Raw genomic sequence first — 26948 nt, 5'->3', positions numbered from 1 at the left:
GCCGGAGCCCCGCGGTGCCCCCCCGGCCGGGCCTCCCTCCCAGCTCCTGCCCCGGCGGAGCGGGGCGATGTGTCCCGGCCGCCCCGGTACCCCCCGCGGCAGGGCGTCGGGCCGGAGCGCGGCCACGCTGAGCCTCCGGGGGATGCCGGTGCGCCCCGGGCTGCCGAAGCCTTCCCGGCCGGGGAGAAGAGAGTAACCCGCTCTGCGGCTCCCCTGCAGCCCCAGCCCACAGCCCGCTTCTCCCGCGCCCCTCCCGGGGAGCAGGCGGCGGGGCAGAAAGCCGCTCCGAAGCGGGGCTCTCCCGCGGAGCTGTGCCAGCTCCAGGCAAACACGTTAGCCGTGGTGACAGGTAGGTTTTCCGTAGGGCGCGGGGATTATTGTCCAAGTGGCATGTCTGCCCGCTTTCGCAGTCGGTTGCCCAGCTGCTGTAATTCAGCTTAATTCCAGTTCAGGTGACAGGGTTGCAATCATTTAAATTACCCAGAGATCTAGCCTATATTTTTTGCATCAATCCTCTTCGTGCCTAACAAATCCAGAAAAATATTTTCATGGGACATAAACGCGTTATGAATTTCGGGCAAGGGAAGGGATAACGTGCAGACCAACTGGAGGGGAAACAACTGTTAAGAGTATTTTTAAGAGAACTTCCTAATTATCAGTTTCCTCTCCTTCCCCACACAAAAGCATTCAGATAGCAGCACTTTTCGTAACAAATGAACACGCATCCTCACGCTTGCGTGTCTCATGTTGAAACGGATAGAATTTCTTTAGCCAGTCTAGGTTTCACATTTACGAGGTGCTTCGATTTTTCCTTACCTGCTAAAAAGGAATAGCTCTGCAGCAGGTTTTTTTTTTAAGCCATGTGCAGTTAATTTTGCTTATTCGGCCTTTACTGCTCAGATTTGTGGTTTTGCCGGTGTACCTGGTGATACATAACTTCAGTTTAGAATCAGATAGCCACCAGATATTAAAGTATTGGAGATACCCAAAGAGAGAGGATGCTAAATTATTTGGAAAAAAAAAAGATCCTTACAAGAGATTCCAAAATAACAACATGGGATGTGATTCAGGGCTGTGTGAAATACTGGGGGGGGGGGGGGGGGGAGCGTTTCACTTTCATTATTGTATGGCAGTATTTTGCTGTGGTGTGTGCAGCCTTCGCCTCGGATTCCCCTTTCCTGCCTGGATTCGCATCTCAATCCCAGCGTTGGGAAAAAGAAACTCATTGAAGCAAAGTGCTTCTCTGAGGTAGTGCAAAGCAAGTCGGTTTCTTCTGGGTGCCTGGTATGAAAGCGTGAAAAGAACAGACATGCTCTTAGCATGGATACTCTTTGCAGATTCCCATGTGCAATGTAAGTTACACCCTTTTGAAGTGGCAGGCACCATTTCGGAAAGAAAAAAGAAAAATCTTGTATCAAAGAGTTTAGACCATGAAGATCTGAACCGGTAAAGGGATCCTCAGTGTGTGTACTCTCACCTTATGCATTGATTTACTGTCCACATAGCAAAAAAAATACCTAAAAGCTTAAGTATGGTTATTGATTTACAGCAGTGCTTCTGCTACCAAATGATAGCTGTTAAAGCACTTAAAATAATTACTTCTGTATTTTACCAAGATTCTGCTGTGCTTGAGTTACTTTCACGTACTACTGAAATGTAGCTCTTTCTGGTGTTCAAAACAGGTATCAATAATTTCTAACAGTGATGCAGACAAGTTAGGATAGAAAACAGTTTCAATAACAGGGTGAAAATGCAACTGGGATTTTAGGTTTCATTAATAACTAACATGCACTATAAAAAGAGAACACCGCTCCCTTTACAGACATTTTCCGCAGTTGCTTGAAACAGATACCCACATCCCCACATTTTTGAGTGTGTGTATTTCCAGCTAGCAGCGGTCAGTCAGATGGGGGACTCTCCTGAAAGTGTCACCAGCCAACTTTCACTGATGGCAACGTGTTACTTTTGTATGTTAACCATAGCCTAGCTAAAGGAGACAGCAAATCCATCTGGCCCGATACTCATTTGGACCTGGTACCACAGCTAACGACTCCGACTCGGCCAGGGATGTGCGTTATCCCACTACTATGCACCTCCCATTCACCACTTGCTTAAAGGATCATCTCTGTTTCATAGTAACCTACCCCTAATAATCGGACGCAATAAGATCATAGAATCATAGACTGATGGGAGAGTGCTGTGTGCTGTTTCAGATCCTTGGGAGAATTTAGGAAAACGGTGACCTGGACCGGTTGCAGGTATGTAGAAGGGCTCCTGCCGTAAGCCCTTAAAGGCTCAAGGTTGTGAAGTCCTCAGCAGCCCGAGCTTCCCCTGACCTCAGGAGAACGCGTTCGCTGGGCGCAGCTCAGCGCGTTTGGTTATTGCTGCCGACGGCTCCTTGTATGAATGCGCTCCCATCTACAGCGTACAATTTGCCTGTTGTTAAAGTCAAATGGCTCACGATAGTCTGTAATGCAATATAGATAATAACAGAGCGTATGTGAAAATATTTGGGAAAACATTAAGAGCCTGTAATTTGCTCTCTAGCCCTCAGATGCGTAGGCCTGTTGCAAGATAATTTCCCCCAATCACCGAGTCATCTGTAGCAGGAGGTCTCCACCGTAGTAAGTATGGGCATGAAGAATGTCAAAAGTTGCTTGGTAGGAAGAAATACGGAATACTTTACTGTCTGGGTAGTGCATGTACGCAGGCTGCACACATCGTCTGGGGTTCATTTGTTTTTCATTTTAGAGCATCTGAGGACACCATTTAATTACAGCGAGGTTGTTCATTAGCCTTCCTGACAGCGTGCTGACGTGGTCACCATGGTTGGTCTCCAGATGTTCTGGAATTCAGACACGTGGGCTAGCTTACAGAGGCGGGCAACGCATTAAAGTTTCCTACTGATTTCTGTGCTAGAGTAAAACCCCCCTCAAGAACGGGAACGTCAGCCTTGTACGCCAGCCAAAAACTTGAGCCAATAATGACTGTACTGGCATCAGGGTAACTCAACCTTTCTAATCTCCCACAGTATGAAAGCTGCCTAATTTTGCAGGAGAAAATTAGAGCCTGTTTATTTGCTTCCTTGCCAGCCTTCCCCAGGTATTTATATACGTTGTCCCACCTATGGGCCCCATTTGGTCTCCAGGCTAACAGTATTTTGTAAGTTCACACAGGGTGAAATGTTTGTCACAGAACTGGGTTGATTTTTGCTGAGCTGTTCTTCTTTTGGAGACAAATTGAGCAACTGGTTCAAGGTGTATGTCACGCCAGCTACTAACTGCTGCCCCCGACGTGTCGCAGGTTTGCTGTGGCCTTGGTGTTCAGTACCTCAGTCTGTCTGTCTTTTTCCTCCTCTGGCAGCGTCTTCTGGGATGTTGAACCTCCATGACCAGATGAGTGCGTTCTGGAGGTGCCACAGGGGACCTCAATGGGACTGTTCGTAACGACAAAGGAGGTACAAACTGCTGGAAGAAACACACTGCTTTTTAAACATGGACGAGTCCATAAAATAGAGGCATGTACCGCAGTTATCTAGTAAATCCTAGACAAGGCCTTACAAACAAAAGAGAAGGGCGATAAGGGAAGCTTATTCCTTGTCCTCAAAATGTGCTGGCACTCCAGTGGTTTATTTGTTGCACCTCTCGACGAGGCATGAGGTCACTGCAAAAGCTATGAACAGGTAGCAGTTTGTGAAGCACGGCAATTTCTGGTTTTGTTTCTGCTTATTACCTTCCTTTATGACTTCTTCTCAATGACCAAATGAGCCTGCATGCTCATTAAACACAAACATTTGCACTCATCATCTTCCAGACAGCCCTAACTACAGCTCTGTCTTGAGGCACTCTTTTAGGCTACAAAGCCTGAAAGAGGTATTCATCACATTGCCACTGCTCTGTCTGTGTTTTTGTCCTTAAATAGACTAGGTTCCTCCTCTTCATCCCACAGATTAGTCCACAGCCTAGCCTCCCTAATCAAGGGAAATTGCCCTGCACTTCAAATCAAGAGTTAGTCAGCTTTCTCTAGGGTTGTGGTTCCACCCCTTTCTCCCTCTCCTTTTCCCACTCCTTTCCTTGTGCTGGCACTGGCTCCTGCTTGACCCTTCCCCAAGCCAATTGAGCTCGACGAGATGATGAAAAACTAGCTCAGTAATGACAGTGAGTAGTTTTCTGCTGGTTTTGTCATCAGCACAGAGGCAGCACAGAGGAGGCTGATGAGGCAGAGACAGCCTGTGGCTGGGTCTGCTGAGCTTCAGTTCCCCAGGGCTTCAGCTGGGCAGCGTTGGTTGCTGATGCCAGGCGAGGTGCACGGGCCTTTGCTTCCCCTTGGCAGGTGTCCCTGCTCTGCCCCCTCTCCAAACCTCGCAGCTGTTGGAGCACCTCAGCCGTAGGACTGTTTTCTTTTACTAGGATTGAACGAGCATATTGCTGTATTACTTCTGCCTGGTAGGTGTCCGAATCACAGTGCACTGAAAATGAGACAGGTAAATCAACCAGCTTGAGACATCCTTATCACGGAAAAGCCTGACCTGGATGATTAGAATTTGCCTGTGTTACAGGCAACTGAAAAGAAGGTCTTAGATAGAAACCATGACACAACCCGAGCTGTAGATACAGCCACCGAGCTGTAGTAAACTCTTCCCTGATGCACAGATGCTAGAGATGCAAATGAAAACAGGGGCTCGGGGGGAACTCCCCAGCCGGGTCTGCTGGAGGAAGTTAGTTTAACCTTCATTGCTCAACTGTGAGTCAAAGTCTCAAATCAGGTTTCTTCAGCGAGGAATCTGAGTTTGTGAACGGCCGGCAGCCAGCACCATGCGGAGAGAGCAGCCCTGCTGTGTCCACGCCACCAGCCAGCTCGATTCTCTCCTTACTAGTACTGTCTGTTCACCAAAATCATCCGAGTCCTCCAGTATTTTGTACCTGTCTAGACAGATATGTTTTACCATATGAAGGAATCAGTGCCCTAGTTTTTCTAGACTTCCTGCTATATGAAAGAAAAAACTTCTTTCCTGAATTTCAGGGGGCTTAGTGTAATTTCCAAATTACATGGAAATACAGGACTGGGGACTTGATCAGAAAGTAAGCAATTGTGATTCAAAGTGATCACAACGCAAGAAGTTCTGGTAAGTGCACAAAATGTGAGTTTTGCATAGATCTCTTTTTTCTAATTGCAGCATTTTAAGGTCTAATCAGACTCCATCAACACATGAGAACCCAAGGCTACCCTACTAGTCTATCACGTTCCTGGAGTTTAACAGGGTGTTAAACTCAGTGCATGGGTGTGCACAGAGGTCTATATGCCTACAAGAAGTTACAGGATTATGGCCTATAAAAAGATGCACTAGGTTTTTACTCTTTCTGGCATCATGAAAGGGATGGACTAAGTTAGCTGGTAGTAAGACAGAATTTGCCTTAGTCCTTACAAACTCATCAAGATTCTTGTTTGTGACAAACAGATCCATGTATCTATGAGAAGTCCTATGGACTGCAGCAGCCCACGAATGGGAATCTGAGTGCAGGTTTGGCAGAATCAGATGGCACGATCCTAGTGACTAATAATGACACAGGAGCCAAAACAAATGCAACTTGTGACCTTTAAATGTGAAGTTATTTTCACAATGCAGGTTTGTGAGAGTTGGAAGAGCTTTATTTTTATTTGCAAGTTCCATACTGTCATCATGTGAATCACTAAAGAAGCGGCATATACAGAAGAATAAGACCTGTGTTTTCAGTTGAGCCCACCTCGTCGCTATTGACATTCATGCATATCAAGTATCTCCTGCATTTTATACCCTCATTTTAAGTAATTTCTCTAGGCTATGAGCCATAGCTGTTCCCTGTGAAGAAATTCAAGTGGTGCCAAGCTTGTCAGCATTGTTCCTGGTCAGGAAGAAAAGGCCATTGAAGAGTCTCACAGACAACTTTGCCTCAGGGAAAAATCACATCCAGTCAGGAGTTACACTTTGTCCTAGCGGTGTTACTACACTTTTATTTCTCCTCTTGGCTGGACGAGCCATTGTGATCCCCTTTTTTCCTTCCTCTTTGAACTCCTTCCCACCCATACTGGCAATACGCAGAGAGAAGTGGGACTTCTCCTCCGGGCGCTTGTTAAAGGTCAAAAGAATTTGATTGAATTTGGCAGTAAAGAACAGCTGTCCTCTTTTTATCCCCTTACGGAAAGATAATATTGTGACCTTCAAAGCGTGAACTGATCACTATGAAATGAAATTTATCATAATGATTTCTCCTAAAAGCATGGAACCCCTTCATGGGCTCTTGCTTCATCCACCTACGTCTGGCCCTTGGGCGAGGGATGCACCAGTTATTGGTGGATAATAAAACTTATTTAGAAAGGAAATATTAATGTAATTAGGAGTATAAAGACAGTCATGATTTTCATGTGTGAAGATGGGACTTAGAGATTAAGAGACGAAAGGATGATCAAAGTGGAATTTAGAATATGCAAATATAGTTGATACCAGCGTGTTTCTGGAGACTAATAGTGGAAATTTTTGCTCAAGTTTGTAGTTTTCAAATTAGAAACTTACTGTATAAATTTTTCAAGTCCTCTTCTAGTCCTAGTTTAGAACTAGTAAAAAGGATGCTATGATGATTTTGTTAGTAACAGTTACTTCTGTAACAGAAAATCTTTCCTAGAACATGGGAGAGGACTGCCTGGCTGCTTTCTAACTTGTATAAAGAGACAAGAAACACAGAGTATTTCAGCTTTGGGTTGATAGCTAGTTAGTTAGACTTTCACTGTATTAGACATTATATCTAGGCACAAAAGCCTACTAAAACAACCCTAAGGTTTATTAAAATCATTTCAAACACAGCATGAGGGCAACATCATTACATTTGAAACATTGCCATACTGTAAGAACCTGTAGAGAGTTTACGTAAAGATGCTGCATTCAGAATTTCCTATTCTTCTGTGTCTTTAACCATATATTTATGATTAAATTAAAGTGCACCACTCCCCATTGCATCCCTTTACATCACAGTGTTTCTGGGAATTAATTTCTGTGTCATTCTTTTGAGCCCATTTTCAATTTCACTATTTAGAAATTTTCTGTTGATTGATCTTATGAAACTGTTCTGTTTTGCTTTTGCCCTTTCTTTTTTAATAACCAAGTTTTTCATCATTACTCACCTTGGATACTCCTCCAGAAGTCTTATTGAGATCAGTGCAACTATTCATAGCCAAGGTATAAATAAGCATGATGGGATTTGACCTTCAGCCACCTCAAAAAAAATAGTCTCCCATCTAATTATATAGACATAATCCTGCTCTAAATTCAAGAGCAAAAATACTTTAAAATCGTCTCTGACAAACAGTGTCTACTGTTTGCAGCCGAAACGGAAGCTTTTTTCTCCTGCTATAATACAATGATCCTCTATGTAGTTCTGTTACGGGAAAATTTGATGGAAATGATGTTTGCTGAAGCAGTATATTTTTTGGCACTGTGTTTCTGAGTTGCTGTGAATTGCATGCTACTGCTTTGACATCTTGCCAGACTGTAGATGCTGCTGTGTTTCTTGGGAGCCTGGGAAGTTACGTAGAAATGAAACCTGTTGCTGGTGATTCCCTTTATAAGAGCAAGTTGCTGAAGTAATTGCTTTAGTAACTCCTGGTCTGGCTTCAGCTTTGAAAATATTATTTGAAAATTTGCTTGCTTGGTTTTTTCTATTTGAAATGCCAAGTAGGAGGTAAATATAATTGCAGATTTCCTTTCTTTGGCTATTACGCGATCAGTAATAATTAGTAATTGTCATGACATTTTCATCTTCAGAGCATTGCAGAAACATAGCGCTACATTCTGTGCTGATTTACACTTACACCAACTTCACTGAAACATTGCTTAAATTGCTTATGGGAGCAAATCAGTTCCATATTTGGCCTGACACATCACCGATCGGTTCCAGCAGCTTTGAGTATAAGGTATCCCAACCTTCCTTCACACGCGGGGCAAGAAACTCTTAAATCAGAGAGAAAACTTAGAACCATAAAGGATGGAAGAAGGAAAATGCTCAAGGAAAAAGTTTCTCTCTATTATGAGATCTTTTTTCATAGAATGTGAATTATATGTATCCTTTTAACACACTGAGAAAACAGCTTCTGTGAGATAGAGGAAGTTGGAGAAATAATTAATGCTTGTTGGTATTTAATCTAAATCCCTAATTTAAATAGAAGTGCTGGGTGAAAGTCATTCCAGATTTAATATGATATAATCTAATTGACTTCAAACACCTTCCTGTGTCAAGGCTGGTCTGTTTAAGGAGTAAAAATAGCAGAGTAAAGAGCACTTTTAGAACATATTGGAGATGTTAACGTAAGATATTATTATTGGAGTGAGCGTGTTCCTATTTAATTCAAATAAAGAAGCTTGTAATTCTCTAAAGCTCAGATGAGATTACTATAAAATAACATAGCAAGATAGCTATTCTTAAATCAGAAAAAGGAGAAAGGAGAAAATTAATTTACTCTAGACAAATGAAACGGAATGGAAAAAATAATTCAAATTAAAAGGCGAGACAAAAGGGGGTTTTGTCCAAAAGAGAAGAGAGAGGATACAAAGTGTAAAACAAAAACTTCATTATAGAATACGTACATCAAAAATGAGAACGGAAGAGGGTAAAAGAAAAATAAATAGGAATATCCACTCTGGTTGGAAGATACCACTGACTGTAGAGAAAGATTTCCATTCTTAGTGAAATCACAAGTAGGGACCTGTTTGTAGCCTGTTGCTGGTCAGCTGAGTGCTGAAGTATTTTCTTAGCTCTTTGCAATACTATTAACAGTTAAAAGCGTACCTAAATGAGGCATATGCTAAAAGTCTTCAGTGAAGAGGGATGGACTTGAATTTAAATTCTATTATGAGTTTTTGATTAGGGTTACAAATCAGCTAACTTCTGGACATATGGAAAGTGGATAGTAGCAAAAGGAAATAAAAAACAATAGAGTACAAATGGAAAAATCACAGCAAACACTTGTAAGCTGTGCTCTTCAGAGTGGGTAGAAAAAAATCCATCCATTTCAGTGAACTTCAGTCAAAGCCTGTGTTTTGATGGATAAGGCACGCAAGTTCACAATGTGCTTATATTCATTATAAGTGCATCTTGTGATCACGGAAGAGAAATGATTTGTAACAAGCCTTTGTATGAAGGCACAAGAACCGTTAACAACTTGAAACTCAAGGCCTTTTTAAAATGGAAGAATTTAGGCAATCCAGGGAATGGCAGTGGTGTTTGTTCTCCAGGTGAAACATTTACCTCATTGCCTCTGTCCTCACATTGCCAATACAAAGGATGGCAAACTAGCGGGAAGCTAGCAATAGTGAGAGTAGCCATTACAATCTTGTGGTAGAACGTTTGAAACCTAAGGGTAGGAGGTGGCTGTAGAAAGGGGCTGCAAAGGTCTCCCAGATTCTGGGCTAACTCATCCTCTACTATAAATCAGACCCACATGAAGGCTAACAACAGTCCAAGGATTTATTTTTCAAGTTTTTGAATAACAAGCCGTAGGTGCTCTCTTGCTTCTCAGTTATCAGCTGGAAGGATCATAAAACTTAACGTTGACATGATCCAGCTAGTTGAAAGGAAAGAAGAAATTAGGTAGTGTGGATTTTAGGAAGTAGTATAATCTGTACAGGATTTAAGCAAAAGAAATGTAGAGATAGTAGTTAGAGATTATAAAATTGAAAAGGTTTTGCAAAAACTGCATAACTTGATCCTTAGATGAGGGTAGATGTTTGGCCTTAAACTGTCTTAAACTATCTGATAGCAGTGGTAACTTAATATTCTGGTCTTTGTAGCTTCCTCCCATCTGGCCTTCTATTTCTGAGAGATTTTTCTGTTCAGCTCTTTTATTAGGTCTCCCTAGCAAGGCAGGTGGCTGCTTGTGCCCATTTCATGCTGGAAATAAAATTGAATCACAAGAGGCCACAGAAATAAGTGGTTCATATTTTCACCCTGCTAAAATAAACATTAACTCTGAGCCTTCAAATGTTTTCAGGAGATCTGACCCAGAATTTATCAGGCACTTGAAATAAACTGTTAACTATTAACCAGTAAATGGAGGCTGGTTTGGTCACATTCTGAGATCAGCCATTGCCGAGGAATGAGATGGTTCATGACCTTGACAAACTGGGTTTCTGATTACAGCAAAAAAAATTAGCCTCTTCTAAGAGAGGATTAGATTAGCATCTACTGCTTGTGCATATTAATTGCATTAATATAATGTGATAACAAATGTAGCAGTAAAAGTAACTGTTCACCAGGGTGTACTCAGGGACTAACAGTCCAGCTTCCAGTTTTGACATCGTTCATCTGAATTAGCAGAATTGTATTCCAGCCTTCTTTACAGTCGACTTTTTTGCAGAAAACAGAACCAAAAAAACTGGCTATGGGTGGGCTCTTAGGACCGCAGCCCACCATGGGAAGCCTCCTGTGAGAAGCAACTCGTCATGAAACTGGTGCGAGTGGAAACTGTTGTTTCCACAGCACAAAGGACCTTTGCACTTGTACCATAGGTGCAAAGTAGGAACCCTGCCAGTAGCTTCATGGATCAGGCTGGCCAAGCTCATCACCTCCATCCTCTATGAGTGCATCTGAACTGAGCCGTGGATGCATGGTGTACCTTGTCCTGAAAGCAGCCTGTTCCTTTCTTTCAGCCTGTGAGCCACGTTTGTTCCTCATAGTTCCCAGACCAAATGGTTTGGGCATAGGCTATACAGTCAATGAAGAGAGGTGTTTTTGAAGGCCTCCTGTAGGAGACCCTGTCAGGTGTTCCCGGGGTGAATTATTTCTCATTTATTAACAATGAGGTTCATCTGCTATTGTGTTACCCCTTCAGTTAAATCCAGTTAAGATTCTCTGAATTTCTGCTTGGTCTTTTTCTGAGCATGGGTAAACAGAAGAACTTGAAGCAGGAGGGATAACTTGCCAGAAGAAAAGGTGAACAAGTAGAGAAGGTGGGCGTCTGGGTTCCCTCTGTGATCAGTGGAGAGAAACAGGAACCTCACCACAGCAATTTACTCCACCTTGCAAACGGAGTGGGTCAGATGGCCAGAGTTAGAGAAATGAATCCTACACATTGTACCATTTGTGAGAGTTACCTCATTCATCTCTCTTCTTTAACTGATCTTTTGTCTTTCTTCTTTTATTTTACATATCAATCCATGTCATATCTAATACAGAAACTTGAGAGAACCATCTATTAGCTTTTTGTCATGAAGAAATGTAGTATTCATTTCTAGCATGTTTTCCACTCATTAGCTATATTTTTGATCCATAAAAATGCTTTGGCTGTCACAGTCTGATACGTAATCAAGCAGCCTCACCTTGGAAAATCTCCCTCTTTGATTACAGTTCTTTAAATGTGTTCCTAAGCAGGGAAAAAAAGCTAGCACAGTTTACCCAGACTTTCAAAAGGCTTTAACAAGACCGGCTATGTGAGGTTATCAAAAATACTGAACAGTCATGGGCCAAGTCTGGCGAACATAGCAGGGGTTTTGTTAATATCTGTTGTGCATTTTTTCCTTTGAGACTCCATGTTTCCTTTTGTAACTTCCAGAGGTTTTTGTTTAAAAATGCACAATAAGGTATTAATTTGGAATGAATTAAAAATTTGCACATGATACCATAGTTTTATGGCTGAGTGCTCAAGGTCATCCTCTTCACATCTTTTCCATTAAGTAAGATGAAGAAAAAAATCCTTTCCATTTGACCCAAATTATGTCAGAGAGAGGAGAGCTGAGTCAATGTATCCGTACCCCTTACTATTGCTAACACAGCAGAAGCCTGTGGGTGGGAGTTATGATAGTCTGAACTACTTGGAGCTGTAGTCGTGCATTTGGCTGCAACGTAGGCATACCCGTAGAGGCGTTTCTATTTTGGCTAAGAAAGTGAGGATTTTAACGTGTTGCATCAACTTCCTCTCTCTGCTTAAGAACATTTTTCATCGGAAGATGAAAGCAGATCTCCGCTCACACGTGCCATCCCTCGCAGACGCTTTACAATTCACAGGATTTTGTCCAAAATCGTGGGAGTCCAGTGACTGTGAGTCTTGCTTCCTCTGCGATGATGTGAAATTGCATCCTCCCAACTACGAAATGGTTCCGAAGGTATGTCAATTTCTGCAGTTCTATGGGATTTGTAGTGACTATCCTGAGGAGATATCCTTTGGAAGATAGATATCCTTTTGGAAGACATCCTGGAAGAATCTACAACCTAAGTTGGTGCCTAGTCTCATACTACAGTACACAGGGGTTTTGTGGATCTGTGTTGTTGTGTCTTGAAATACGAACAACTCCAATGACAAAGGACGTTCAGGATATGACTGTATTACGGGGCACGGGGGCATCTCTCTGTTGCCAAGTCTGGATGGTTAAAAACTTGTGTCCTGGTTTCATGCTTCAAACACCATACCTGTCCTTTCGCTGTCCTTTTTTTTCCACGTAAAAGAAAACTTAACATGCGGACAGGAGGGAGCAGGTGCAGTCTGGGGCAGCCGCAAACTTGGGCAGGTGCCTTTATCTGGACAAGTAGGAAAATCAAGACTGGAGACATCTATACAGTATATGTGCCCCAGGAGTGCCGGCACAACCTCAACTGAAGGAATTATTCCTGAAACGCTCTTGCAAAGACAAAAAAGTGATTACCGTTTATCTTAGACGTAATTTTTCAAACATCGCCTCTGTTAAACGAGCAGTGTGTGTTATCAATTTGTATGTTACAAAGCAGGAGGAGGCATGCTGGATGTTGCATGTCTGCTTGGGATATGCGCAGTCCCAGGCAAGCTGGAAAAGCAGAGGAGAAGATGATGTGCGGAGCGCAGACAGCACGGCGAGAAGGAAGATCGGGGGCAGCCAGGGCTTCGCTCCGCTCCGAGGGCTCGGTCGGGGCCGGGGCCGGGGTCGGGGCCTGGGCCGGAGCCGGGCCGGGGCCGGGCCGGGGCCGGGGGGTCTCGTAGCGGGAATCGTTAGTGAGCACCCAGCGCTCCCTCCTCCGCCCCGCTCGCCGGGGTCTCAGCGCCCGGCTCTCGGCTGCGGTGCCCCGTTAGGTATTCGGGGGCTCTGCTCTGTCCGGCCTTCTCAATCGCAGCAGTTGGCGGCGGGAGGCAGCCAGGCTGCCGGCGCTTCTCTGATGTTCTTCCTCACAGAATCATTTTTCTGCACGATACCCGGTTCCAAATGTAAACCGGCTCCTGAGCAATTTGGGCTACACCTGTAATCTTGTCGAGGGCCCTCACGACGAGCCCATTCATCTCGCTGTCCTGGAAGAGCCCCCTGGAAAGCCAAAGAGCTTTTCCTTGTGCCTGCAAGTCCGTGTGCTTGGACTAACAGGGAAGCGAATGAGGTGAAATGAGACAGGCCACCTCAGCTGCAAACGTCCAGGTTCAGATCTTTCTTCCGAAAACCAGGTGAGTGCGAACCGCAGTCAGACAGCTGAGGGAAACGTGTGTGCCGCGACCCAAGGAGAAGGGCAGGCATCGCTGCAGCCACAGGGGTCAAAGCATACGCTTCCCATGGAACTTCAGTGGCCGTGGAAATCATAACTAATGCAAAGCCTGTCTCTAGTGTTTTAAGTTGCAACCCTATTACGTTTAAGCAGTCTGTTGCAATGGTAAAGGTAGCAGTACCTTTGGCAGGGCTACCGTTACTGCGTGGCAGATGCCAGCCCCTCATGGACCTGCTGAGCCTTCAGAGCGAGCTGCCTCTGCGTGGCTTTGCAGAGGTGCCAGCCCCACCTCGTGGGGAAGGGTATCGGGGACAAATTCTGGAAAATACTGACACATGGTTATTGCTGTTCCCCAGCAGCTAAAAAATAAATGAGCTTCAAAGAGTCGGGGGAAGCCCCGTGGCTCCGAGGGCCCAGGAGACTGGCTGTCTCTAAGTATTGCCGCACTACTCTTTGCTCTCTAACTGCTTAATGTGAAAGCCTGCATACGTAACAGTCATGTGGCTGCAGTAAGAGAGTGTTTCTTCAGTGATGGATTAACAGTCTTACCTTCTGAAGCAGCTGGCAAGCAAAGGAACTGACGGTCAGGCTCAGCAGTGGCTTTTCAACAGCCTTGCTCCTGGAGAGGGAGACCTAGAGCTGCCTGAAAGTCTGTGTCCGGGACTGCCACCGCTGCAGCGGCGGCTCAGAGGGTCTCACACCAGGGCAGCGGTGGCCCTGGCTGGCGGTGGCCCTGGTGCCCTTCGATGCTGGTCTCCGTGATGCTGAGATGCGGATCGGGGAGCAGGGGCTGCGTGTCTTTCCTTGAACACATGCCCGCTGTGCCAGTGGAGGGCTGTGGCACTCTTAATCCCCCTCCCTCTAATTCAGGTAACAACAGCATCATGAAACCGCAGTAATACTGTGGCAAGTAAGGATCAGCGTTTATCCTGTTTGGGTACGGCTCTGCTACCACTGCTCTGAATATGAACCATCCTATCCACAAATTAAACTGAAAGGTTATCACAGCGAGAAATACTTGGCAAAGACTAATGATTCAAACAGCAGAGATGACCCAGGTTGCTCACGCTCTGGAAAAGCTCCACTGATAAGAGCTGTGAAGGTACTGTGGTGGAGATGGAGAGTCTCTTCCCCTGAATAGTCACAGCATGAGTCCAAAAATGATTTCTATTGCAGTCACGCTGCACTGAGATGCTGACATACTTGGGATATTGCTGTTCATGTTCCCTGTCACAGGCTGTAGTCTACCACTGCAGTAATCAAGAATGACCCTGAACCTAGGAAAGAAATGATTTAAGGGCCACTGCTGAATTGAAAGAGACAAAAGAGGGTATACTATTTTTTAGACCATTGATAAAATGGTCATTTTATACATTATTTCCCAGAATAATCTGGTACCATTAGTCAGAAAAGTACCATTAAGTCAGCAATACGAATGAACGGCCCGGTGGAAATGACTTCCCGTGATCTCTGAACTGGAAGAAGCATTGGCAGGGGTCAACAGTCAGCTGATGGTAAAGGATTAGTCACAAACCCAACCTCCATGCAGCATGCACTGAGCATCCAGAGCCCGTGGCCATAACCCCATGGTTGTCATGACAGCCCAGAGGCTGCTACTGCCTGGGGATTCACCGACCAGCGTGAGACCCCTCTTCACACCGGTTGGAAATGGGTGCCGCGGGAGGAGTGCCGAGTGCAAGATCTCTCGGCTTTCAAGCCGGATCCGAACAGCCACCTCCATGTTTACGGCACTGAAATGAGAAGGCTTTCCTTCTTCATTCACTTTTTTTCTGCTCTGCTTTCACAGTAGATTCTCTGCCATGGAGTACTCTTCCCAAGGATACTTTATAGAAAAAAGCAACAGAAATGTCATTGTATTCAGAAAATGTTCGCGTGTCAGATGCTGTTAAGATCACACTCGCTTTTCTGGAAAACTTGTTTGCTATTTGTTTCTGATGAGCATAGAGACTGACAGCAGCCCTTAAAGACATGAAAACAAATAACTTCCTTTAAAGTGCAGTTTATATTCCTTGCTTCCACTCTCATAGATGTGCCGGCACAGCATATGCCTCTGCTCCCTCCTACGCAGGCATGTACCTTGCTGAAGCCTCTTTTGAACCAACCCCGTGTCAGGTGTCCTATTGTTGCCTGCGGGATAATTTTCATGTTGTGTGTTACCACCTGGCTGTGCTGGGGCTGCTGCTGCGGATATTTTTTCCTCCTGTGCTTAAATACTTATGAAAAACTCCCCTCTTCCTCATCAACAGCAGGTGATGGTCTTGGTGCAGGGGCTCTGCGTGCGGGCTGCCAGTGCCCCCCATCCCGGGGCTGTCTGAAATTCCCTGGAGGACAGCGCAGAGGAAAATGGACACGGACCTCTGTCAGTCCCTCTTCTGCAGTCTGCCCTTTTCCCCTGGCACTGGTAAACCACCGAAGGGCAGCACGGCTGATGCAGAGCACAGCTCTGCTGGCTCTGTGTGCTTAACGCCAATGAAAAGCCCCTTTGTGTGGAAGAAATTCTCTGCTGGCCGTCTCCAGACATGCTGCAGGCCTCTGCTATGCCTGAGCTGTGCAAAGTGGTTGGAGCAGAACAGAAAATCCGTTTGGAGCAGCATGTGTCCTGAAGGCTGCATAGCTGTGTCCTGGTGGGCACTGCCTCGGACGCAGGAATCACGGGGGCCTTCTCCTTGCAGGAGTTACCTGAGGGTGTTTCTGTGGCCTTGGGAAGAGGAATTCACCCCTCCGTGCTGTGGACAGCCTGTGGGAATGAGCGGGTGTACTGGATTAGGCTGCCGGGAGTGAAAGTCGTCAAGTCAGCTTCCTTGTTTTTCATCTCTATATTCCCCGCTTTCCAAGTCGTGAGGCCGTGTTGGTATACCTATAGGAAAAAAAAGTCTATACATTATGTTTCCTCACCTACCTCAGAAGTTACCTTGTGACCGGACTAAGTACTCTGGCAGCATGAAAAACTACAGCCATTCGTATGTTAAGAGAGTATACAAACAATTCGAGTTAGCTGTGGTCTAAATATCCTAGTAACTTAACCCAAATCTGGGTATGCCCCTTGCACAGCAAAGGTCGAAGTAAAGAAAGAGCAACTGGGGGGGGGGGGGGGGGGGGGGGGAAAAACAAGCTGAGCATTTCCTTTGATGCAGACTGTGGTGCTGAGAGTTTTAGGTGGTTTGGTGTTTTTTTTCCCCATTTTTAATTAAGTTTAATGATAATATGTGGATTCTTGAGTGTATTTCAGTGATTGCGTGCGGTGAGTAAAAAGCTCTGTGGAGCAGCTTCCTTCTGCCAGTCCTGGGCACGGGAGTAGCGCTTCCAGTGTCTGACACCATTTGCAGTATCGTAAATGTTAATACAACCCGAATAGTTTCAATGCAACAACAACTCTGGTACACCAATGCAAATTATTAGTCAAGTCTTCTGAAACTTAAATAACTTTTATATGGGGCATTTTGAAGCCTGTAGAGTTACATCTATATGAGAATAAAAACAACTTTGAAGTCTGGGTGAAATGAAATTTTGCATGAGCTTTTGGGAAAGTAAAAAAAAAATCTACTTTTATCCATATTGAAAAGAGATAATTGAACTTTTTCAGCCAGGAAGCAGGCTGAGTCTTTTAGCAGTGGTATATATATTAACACAATAATATTCCATTGGTTTAAATTTTGTTTACCAATTCCATGCACACAGTCCAATCACAAAAATACAGAACATGAGAAGTAACTGTTTTTACTTGGAGACCTAAAATTAGATCCCTAAATCAAATGGTCTTGGTCGGGCCAATGAGATGGTTGGTGCCTTCAGTTACCAGTTGCTGAGACTCTGTTAAAGTGCATCCCATCAGGCCAAGCCTGTGGCTGTCAGGGCTGTAAGAGACTCTGGCTGATTATTCATTTCTAGGTTTGCTCTCTTCCTAGACCAATACTATGTTCATTAAAGAGCAGAAATGATGAGCTTCAAAGTTATTTTCCTTTAAAGCTGTAGAGCAAAAGTTCAGGGGAAAAAAAGTGTGTGTGTTTTCTCTGACAAGGGAGGCCTGATCCAGGGTAGATACTGTCTTTTTATATAATTATGGGTGCAGCTATAAAAGAAAAAAATGACCCCGTGTAAAGCATGTACATTAATCAAACCCTGTGCAATCTGAGCCACGGAAGGAGTAACAGAAAGTGGCAGCAGGGCAAAATGCATTGTAATTCATACTGATCAAAAGAAACTGTTCCATGTCTGTTCAGCCAAATCATGCCAGTTTCTGAAAGCAAAATGAAGTAATGATACTGTAACGAACATATTCAATTTGTTTTTCATTTCTCCTATAGTTTCCAATCTTTCAAACGGCTTGTTAAATCCCCCAAAGCTACGTATATAACGAATTTTTGATAGTTGAGGTTACGGACTCGTTCATGCATCTGATCCGGGGTTCCAGAACGTCTCTATTAATTTTCATGGTAGCAGTCCTCTGCAGTCTTTCTTGCTCTGCTGAACACTCCTAATTTTGATTCATTCGGTTGGCATTTTGAGCTGAAGGCATTAAAAAAAAAAAAACAGTTGTTGCAAAGTCTTCATTAGCTCATTGGGAATATGCCGTCCTGGCCAAAACCTTAGGAGCAACTTTCTTCTTTGTTATTTTTCATATTCCTTCACTGTTCCATCCCTCAGTTCATGCCTCCAATAAGGATGATAATAAAGCCCTAAGCTTCAACAATTTCTTTGGCAATCTAAGAGGCACTGGAAACAGGCAAATGACAATTATATTCCATACATTTTACTTGAATGCCTTTCACAGGCTTTAATGGGTGCGTTAGTGATGCTGAATGTGGTTCGGGAGCAGATTACTTGGTTAGCCATCCCCCCTTGGCTACAGAAACAATCCTCCTCCAGAAAGCCGCTGTGTTTCCAAGGGCTGAAGAACAGGAGTGTGCAAAAAGAACGGGTAAGACGAAGACCCTGTCTGTAACAGGACTCAAATGAGGTTAAGAAAGTGTCAAACCGAGTTAGACTCATTGCTGTCATCCGTGTAAGCAAGGAAATATTTCTACCACAAGCTGGCCCCCACTGAGACCTTCTCCACTCAATATCAGTAGCCAGTTTGGAGGCGGAGGGCAGGTAAATGACACTGCCTCCACGGGGTGTGGAAGGATTACCAGTGACAGACCCTGTGGGTCCCATCACCTTCATGGTGTCACAAGGCGTAGAAGGCAGCAAAAAACAACCCTGGGTTGTTTCCACGCTGCAGGAGTTCTCCCCCTCAACCCACCCATCCAAAAATGTGATACTGTGTTGCCCGTGTTTCTCTGGTCACACATGCTTCTTTGCCAAACCATTTTTGGAGCATGTTCTGGAAAACCCAAAGCATTTCTTTCTTACTACCTCAGCTTTCCACGGAACGAAGAACAGATTTTTTTCCTGGCTCACTCAATCGCATCCGGACGCTTCCTAGAAAGTGTAAAAAGAAGCGTCTGTGTCCCCAGCCAACCTCACAGGACCACCTGGTCAGCGCAACTGTTCAGTGAATAAGATCGCCTGCGCGGCTCTGCCGAGCTCCTGTTACCACCAGCCCCTACAAAATAACCGGGTGGCAAACCTGTGCAAAAGTCCAGATGAAGTTTTAAGCTGGGAGTGAGATTTTTTTTTCTTACAGTGTTACCTTATGGGTTGCTTTCTTCTCCCTCTGTGGCAGTATTGCCATATTTTGAGTCTATGTTTTGCGCGCTGGGGTTGGGCGTTAGGGTTTCTATTTTGTATGCCGCTGGCCAAATGTTCAAGCCCACATAGTCATGATGGCACGCTCCCGGCTTTTTTCCAGGCTCTTATATGTCAAGAGGTATAAAGCGTGAGCAACTGCGACCAGCTGCACTCCCATCCTCCTCCATGGACACCAAAAAATGCAGAACCTGAAACTTAGCAAATGGATGTATTCCAGGGATTTGGATGAAGAAACTGAATCCTTCTTCACTCTAAGAAATACTTGAATAAAATAATACTGTAGGAAGGTTTTGCAGCATAGCTGGGTGAAATGACGTTTGAGAAAAATAAGTGCTAATCTCCAACTTGAAATATTTTTTTCAGATCTGCAACATTTTGCTAATTAATGATACACACATTTTATGATAATTGGCTAATTCTCTTTTTAACTCTGACTGATGATAATATACGAGAAACTTCTCTGTGTACTGGTCACTCAAACAATTCAGATTTAACCTCATTTCAGACTGATATTATTATCCTTTGCTTCATTTCTCTTGCAGGTTTTGATTAATGATAGAACAAGTCCTACAACCCTGTGGTTTTCAAGTTTCTTTTACAGCCTGTTGTGTGAAAGTTCAGCCAGTAAATTATTTGCCTGGTTTTCTTTCTCCCTTCTTTTATTAATTTGATACAAAAAAGACACAAAATTAGTCAGAATTTATCCTCATGAAAGCTGATAATTTGCTCCTAAATCATAAGCATCTCAGTATTTTGTCATTCTCAATGTGTTTGCTCATTATTATTCTTAGTAATGAGACTAAGATCACTGGTTGGTACTTCTTTGGAATGTCTTTAGAATGAGTTCAGTGTTAGCAATATTTGTGTTCTTCAGGATGATGCAAAAATAAAATATCTATAACTTAACTGGCATTCGTAAGGCTAGAGTTAGAGTCAGGTTTAGGGTTTCATCTCAACGTGGCATAATAAATGTGAGATGATCACTTGTAGATATTTATTATCAAGTCAGCTGTTCCATTCTTTATCACTCCTGGAGGAGAGCCATCCAGTCCTGATGGCTACTGTAAATGTCTGTCATCTCAAGTCCTTCTGTCACTGCCTTCATAGTTGTGTTCTCCTTTTGCTACCTGCGAAGAGGGATGTCCAAGTTCAGTGAACATTGAATTATTGCCACCAACCTGTGGGAGCCTGAAAGTCATCCACAGCAGTTGGAGCTAGTATCCTATGTTGTCTTTAAGTATAATGGAAGGAAACAGAGGAATTTTCTCTCTTGACCAGCTTTTCACAGGCATTCATTTTAGGATGACACATACCATCTTTGATGGCACATTTCCTTGGTCATTGATTATAAAAGGAGCCTACAATGAGGATCTGAGGCTAAATATTTTACCTTCAGACACCTAAATTAAAGCAAATGAGTTCTACCCTTGCCTTTCAACCTTCATAGGGAATGCACCCGCCAAGAGGTTTCGGACATGTACGCAAGCAAATACACACAACCAGTGATGTAAGCTAAAATCTGATTCTCTCTACAGTCCAAAATGGAGATCGGTGTGTTCATATTTCCTCAAAAGGCATTTGTGTAGAAGGGACCTGACAAAGGCAATACAGTCACCAAAAAAATTTCTAGTCCCTCCACACACCCCCAGAAGAGTACCAGTGTAATCAAGCACATACTTTAAGTGTTCCAGTTCTGAGTTTATTGTAGCTAAGAAGCGGATGAAAGTGGGTTTGCTACCCTGACCTATGGACCACCATAGCCCAGCCAAAAGAAGAAATTCTGTTCTCCCTGGCAAAGGGAAGGAGCAGGCAACTGTTGAAATGCTTATAGCCTAAATCACCACAGCTATTTGGTCCAGTGCAGGTGAGTCAGAGACCTAAAAAGACCAGCACTTCTTGGCACAATTCACGGATTCTGCTTGGGAAGAGAGTAAGAAGTGATCCAGTGAACATAGTTCAGCAAGGGGTAAAAATGCAGAATCCCAACAAAGAAGAGCAAAAATAGACCTTGTAGAAATCTTTGAAATCCTAAATAATAATTTCCCTTTTTTTCTTAAAGAGCAGCAAATCCTCTCATACCTTAACAAAGTAGGCAAAAAGTATTATTTCTATAGCAATAGTACCTACAGGTTCTGGGCAAGACCCAAAGCCCTGGCTGTGCTGGACACTGGATAGCACTTAGTACCTATCCCAGTAAGCTCCCCTCACCCTCAGTCCAGGGAGCCAACTTCAATCCAGAACATGTGTAGATGCATTCGTGAAGCACTGTCTGGAGCCAGTAAGCGTGACCGAGAGATTCAAGTGATGTGCCAGCAAACACGGTTACAGGAATTTTGGATGAGGGCATGCTATTGACGACATATATATCCAGCTGCCCAGGAAGGCATGTTCCTGTCCCTGGAGAAGTTAACATTCCCATCTCCGGGTCTGCAAGTTCTCAGCCTTGTGCTTAACTCTGAGCACATCAACACCTTCCCACCCCACCCTGGAAATCAGTTTGCACACTTGAGTACAGGCACGTGTGTTTGTGCAGGTCCTGCTCTGAGAAAGCGCCTAAGGTGAAGTGGAAAGAGGCAATGAAATGCACCCCCTCTCACTTTTGTATTGATGGTAAGTAAAGTTCCCATCTCCCCATTTGTCCCCTTAACGTAAAGGATGTTTTTAGCAAACTGTATGAGCACATTCACACCAGCACGGAACGACATGTCTGTGTTGTGTGTTGGAAGGAAAGCATTTTACAGAATTAGAAAGCCACCATCTGTACATGTACATATTCAGTACTTGCAAACCATCTTGCGGTATTTTGATGAAAGCTCCCAGCAGCACGAGAAGCATTTTGAGTGTGGGTTACAGCCCTGGAAAGGTTTCCCCTCACTGGATGCTCACCCAGCTACAATCAGGGACCCAGAAGCTCTTTAAATTTCTTTATCGCAAGTGGATTCCAACGCTGCTGTTTTAATTCACCTCTCAGGCACACTTACTAGTCACAAGCTTTACCTGTTTCCTCTTTCAAGAAATGAGACCTCATAGTTCAGCTGCCGCAGGACCAGAGACTCTTCACCCCTAGGCATATTCTCTAGCAGCCCCTTGTCCATAGCTCCAAGCTTGTGAGCGTTTGGGTGTTTCATTTTCTCACTTCTGCCACCTGTGGCAAGGGAGACAAAGAGTCACACAGACTTGCAGCCACTCCAGAAGTAATTTCTTTTTGTTTTAACTAAAGGAAATATTGGAAGAACTGTGTGAAAGCTCAAAACCAAGTGCTATCCTTCCAATTCAATCTTTTATTTTCAGATGGCGTGGCACACATTCAAGGATGGATAAAGAAGGAATGAGAAGATGCTCTATGATGAATAAAGGCACCAAATCAGTTCACAAACACAAAAACTGGACCATTTTCAAAAAAGTCAGGTGCACAGTGAGTGGAAGCTGTTCCAAGTCTCATGCTTATACAGCAGCCAGCAGATGTTGTACATCCATGTCTGAGCAACCAGCTGTCTTCTCATCAGTATTAAGTGTTCAGCAGCTGACATTAAAGAGACAGACAGAATTAAAACTGAGAGCTCAGAAACCTGAGCAGCTTTTTTGAAGTTTGCTATGTCTATGCATTATTTCTTTTTTTCTCAAACAAAGGTATTAATGACCATTTTAAAAATGAGAAGAATCATGAGAAGAGCAGCCACAGACACATAAAGAGCTCAATAATAACATACAAATAATCTCAAGCAATAAATGTGAAAAACACATATGAAAACACATCATAAAATTTCAAGAGATTAGTATACAAAATACAGTAAAGAAACAGAAGTGGCTGCCAAAGGCCTTTGAATACAGTCCTGTTAACCTCTTCTCCTTCCTGGGTTTTGTGACCTGCTTTGTGAATTAGTTACAGATTCACATAGCATGTCTGACAGCTCAAAAAATTGCACCACTCTTACATAACAAACATAAAGAGAGATTATTTGGTATAATATGTCATAGAACAAAGAGCATCGGGGTCCAGGTACCCAGCCTGACTGCACCCTGACTGCATACTAGGGGGAAAGCCAGATCTTTGTGGTCCTTTTCCTTCCCTGAGGCTCTTTTACACCCGAGGAAGACCTAGATACGTGAGAAAGGAGGAGGCAGTGATGTACTCCAACAGGTCCCCCAATGTGGGCAATCAGTGACTATTAATACAGGATTTACCTTCAAGCACACCTGAACCACAGTTTTGATATCAAGATCAAGAAAAAACTGAAGCCCTACCTTAAAGGACTTACTTACAATATCTTTGCAAATGTAAGCACATACTTATTTTAAAGTAATTAAATGGACTACTCTCTCAATTTATTCATCTAGAACTGAATCAGTAGATTGACTCTTTGATTAATAGGCTAACTTCTAAATGACAAGAGTTAGGTGAAAAGAATTTCACTGTAAGAGATGTTCGGTTCAAAACTTCTTTTCTGTTATATTAAGGGGAAAAAAAGGCTGAGACGAGGTGAGCGGCTCTGAAGGCAGACATGTTCTGGGGATAACGGGTTGTAGTGCAAAAGGTGCTGAGTGGTTGCGGGGAAAACTCAGCGAATTTAAGAGACACTTTTGTATCCTGCAAATAATCTCATGTGGACTGTGCATGAATTGGATTTATTTGGATACCAGTATCGTAGTCAGATGTCATAGTTTTTCTCTAGCCAGCTAAATACAGCTAAGAAATTCATAACTGTAATACAAATAAGTTTCTGGTGCTGAGACCCACATCCTATGGTTGTCCTTCATTCTTCCATCTGTCCTGGTAACAAAACCACGGCATCTGAACTCATACCCTGCTTTTGGTCATCAGGTGTGTTTAGGAAAAATAATGTACAGACCATTACTTTTCAGTGCAAAGTTTCCAAATGCCTAACCCTACTTGCAAGACTTCTCCTTTGTATTTACCTTATCTCACACTCTTTGGAATCACCTGTGGAGTCCCAGAGATGCTCAGAGCATGGGCAGAAAACTAGAAATTTAGAGGGCTCCTCTCTTTCTTCTCATAGTCAGCAGCTCAGGGACTTGCTGAGCTAAAGGTTGCACCCTTACCACCATGTGTAACAGCTTCTGCCCTCCATTCATTTCTTTTATTTCCTCTCCACCAGTTTGTCTTTGAAGTCCGCATTTATTCTCTGCTCTTTTTTTCTCTCTCATCAAGTATATCCCTGTCTTCATTTTCAAGGGCCTTCCTGGCATGTTTGCACTGTGTTCTTATCCCTCATTCTCTGCAAGATGCTGATTCCAGCCACCGGCTGGCCATCTGTTGCATTTCTCGATGCATCCCTTTGGTGCTTCCTCCCATGCAGCCATCGCATATGGGAGAAGAATGCCATGAACATTTATGCAATGAATGGATTGTGCTTTCCAGCAAAAAGCTTGAAACTCTTATGCTGCAGGTGTGCTGGAAGTACTGTCACCCCCATGCTGATCAATAATGACTGCTTGATTCTCTGCATTTTCCTGTCCGCTTGTTTGTATCCACCCGAGTGTTGTCTCGTATACTTGGATTGCGAAGTCTTTACACACTTGTCCATTTTACAAACTTCACACAGTTCCTAGTGAAATGGGGTCTTGACCAGTGAGCAGTGCTCCTAAGCGTGACAGGAATTACAGACAAGGATTCTGACAAAAGATAGCAGTTCTTGCTCTTCTTCCAATATTGCCGTGGCAGTATTTGACAAGCTTTTTGGTGTATAAGTAGACAGGAAGGATCACTTCCTCAGAACAGTAGGCAAAAATCACCTGCAAGATTTAAGCATAGTTTGGATGCAAGGAACTTGAAGACAAGTTTCAATCTGAAGGTGATGCCCGGGTTGTAAATCTGATTGACAATCAGAAGAATCGTGCTGTCTATAATGATTACAAAGGGCATAGGAGAGAGGAAATCCTTTACTGGGGAGACAGCAGAGCACAGTGACCTATATGGGTTACGAGAGAGGAATCACTTCTCCTTCAAGCTCTCTTGCTTAAAAGCGAGCAAAGGAAGGAGAAGATTCATAGCACTGCAGCTTGCCAGGCTGCCCTGTGTTTGCATAACATTGGGCTGTAGATCAGTCACTTTGCCCATCTGGGGAATGTAAGAGGCTCAGAAGTCCAGGCCCAGAAAATTCATCTCCTGGAGGGACCTAATAATAACTAATGTAAAGGTGTGCTGTTATGTACTGAAGGTGATCCTGCAGTCCCTAAAATCCAGCACTGACAGCTACTGGTTTTGTGGAGAAGCGTCTCAGCGGCACGCTGCCAAGGGACAGTGAGAGTCTTTCAGAGGCAGATTTTTGCCCACAGCAGATGGAAGTAACAGCCTGTAGTTGCAAACAGAAACCTAACAACAGCAAGAAAGGACATGACTGTGTAGAAACAGTGGCACAGACAAAGCTGATGGTGCTTTTAAGGCAGATGTGTACCAGGAATACCTTGTGAAGGGAATGTGCAATGAGCAGCGAGGGACCAAGGACTTTGTCATGAAGTGCAAGTCAGTTATCTATGCGTATATCCTCCTGTGTTAGCCAATGGTATCTATTCTTAGTATCTGCTGTTAAGTATCCGTGTGTTCACACATCTTATGTTGAACTGTATGAACATACATTATTTTCAGAAATGCTCCGTACTCATCTTATGTTCTACTGTGAAAATCCATTTATAAATTCCTGTAAACCTTGTGCAATATACCAAAAAGATTTGTAACCTTGTAGGTGAACTCTGCAAAGAAAGAGATAGAAATAAGCTCTGATAATGTCATTGCAGGCCTGGTTGGGCTTTTTTTGTTTGTTTGTTTTACCTTTTATGTTTAGTAGAGGGTAAGATAAAAAAGAAATACATGAGGAAAGTGCCCTTTCTCTTGTAAACGAGTACGCTATAGATTTTAGTGCTGGAGCTATAAAATTTGTTTCTAGCCTCCCCTATATGTTCCGTGTATACTATAAAGTGCCAGGGTTGTCATGCCACATCTTTTTAATTAATAGTGTTTACTACAGGCATATCTAGCCACCCTCATCAAACAGCCCTGAGTCCTACAGCTCCCGTCCACAGCCCCATAGGCAAGACTACGCTCACGTTGGCAAGCCTGGCGGAGAGCCTCTGAACAGATGAAGCTCTTGGGCTTCCCAGGAGCAGCTGATGCCACGTTTACGTCCTTCATGTGTCTACCATGTGAAGCAAGCAAGTATATGAGCAGCTTTTGGGACATTCAAGGAGGCTTGCACTGAAGGATGCATTACCCTCAGCTGTCCCAACCATATGGTGTGTTTCTGTCTGGGCAAACAGGTTCATAGTTTCCCCCTGCCAACAGAGTTACCAGAGGGATGTGTGTGGTTCCTCTGGCGTCGGGGAACCCAGCACATCCTCAGGCACCCTAGGCATCTGGGTATGTGCCAAATAAACTTGCTAAAGTTTGAGAAGTACCTCAGCAGCAGCAGGAGTCGGTGTTTGACTAACTGGCCTGGTAGGTGTCTAATGTAGGATGAGCTCAGTAGCTCTCCAGGCCCAAATAACTCTAAGGACATGATCTCCCTTGCTTGAAATGGAAGTTTAGGTACGTGGCTCACAGGCAGTTACCTACATTTAACAGCTAAATTTAGATGTCTACAATCTGGAGCTGAATTACACTCCATATTTCCTATTACAGCTCATGACCTGGCAAAAATACTCAGCCAGAAGCATTTTCTGAAACTCTTTGACCTCCTTTATTTCCACCTTGTCCACTACTCTGAAACAGTCTTCATACACCTCCACAATTAAGTCATCTTTGTCCTTTGTCACTTT

General features: G+C 43.8%; 2 long non-coding RNA genes across 3 annotated transcripts; both read left to right on the top strand.

Moving 5' to 3' along the window:
- Positions 1-3: 3 nt before the first annotated feature.
- LOC148055827 (uncharacterized) lies at positions 4-16550 on the top strand. 2 transcript variants are annotated; one of them, XR_015704901.1, is made up of 4 exons: positions 4-349; positions 3364-3517; positions 11954-13425; positions 15731-16550. It is a non-coding gene; the product is annotated as an uncharacterized LOC148055827 (long non-coding RNA). The 2 variants fall into 2 exon arrangements; XR_015704900.1 differs by having other exon boundaries at positions 11954-16550.
- Positions 16551-16610: 60 nt separating this feature from the next.
- LOC148055826 (uncharacterized) lies at positions 16611-25869 on the top strand. The gene is made up of 3 exons (XR_015704899.1): positions 16611-18402; positions 19276-21785; positions 22467-25869. It is a non-coding gene; the product is annotated as an uncharacterized LOC148055826 (long non-coding RNA).
- Positions 25870-26948: the final 1079 nt, after the last annotated feature.

Source organism: Nipponia nippon, unplaced genomic scaffold, assembly GCF_047370975.1.
Source record: "Nipponia nippon isolate SJK-2023a ecotype South Korea unplaced genomic scaffold, ASM4737097v1 scaffold_2, whole genome shotgun sequence".
NCBI classification, from domain to species: domain Eukaryota; kingdom Metazoa; phylum Chordata; class Aves; order Pelecaniformes; family Threskiornithidae; genus Nipponia; species Nipponia nippon.
Note: the sequence above shows the minus strand (reverse complement) of the source record. Positions and strands in the feature narration are given on the sequence as shown.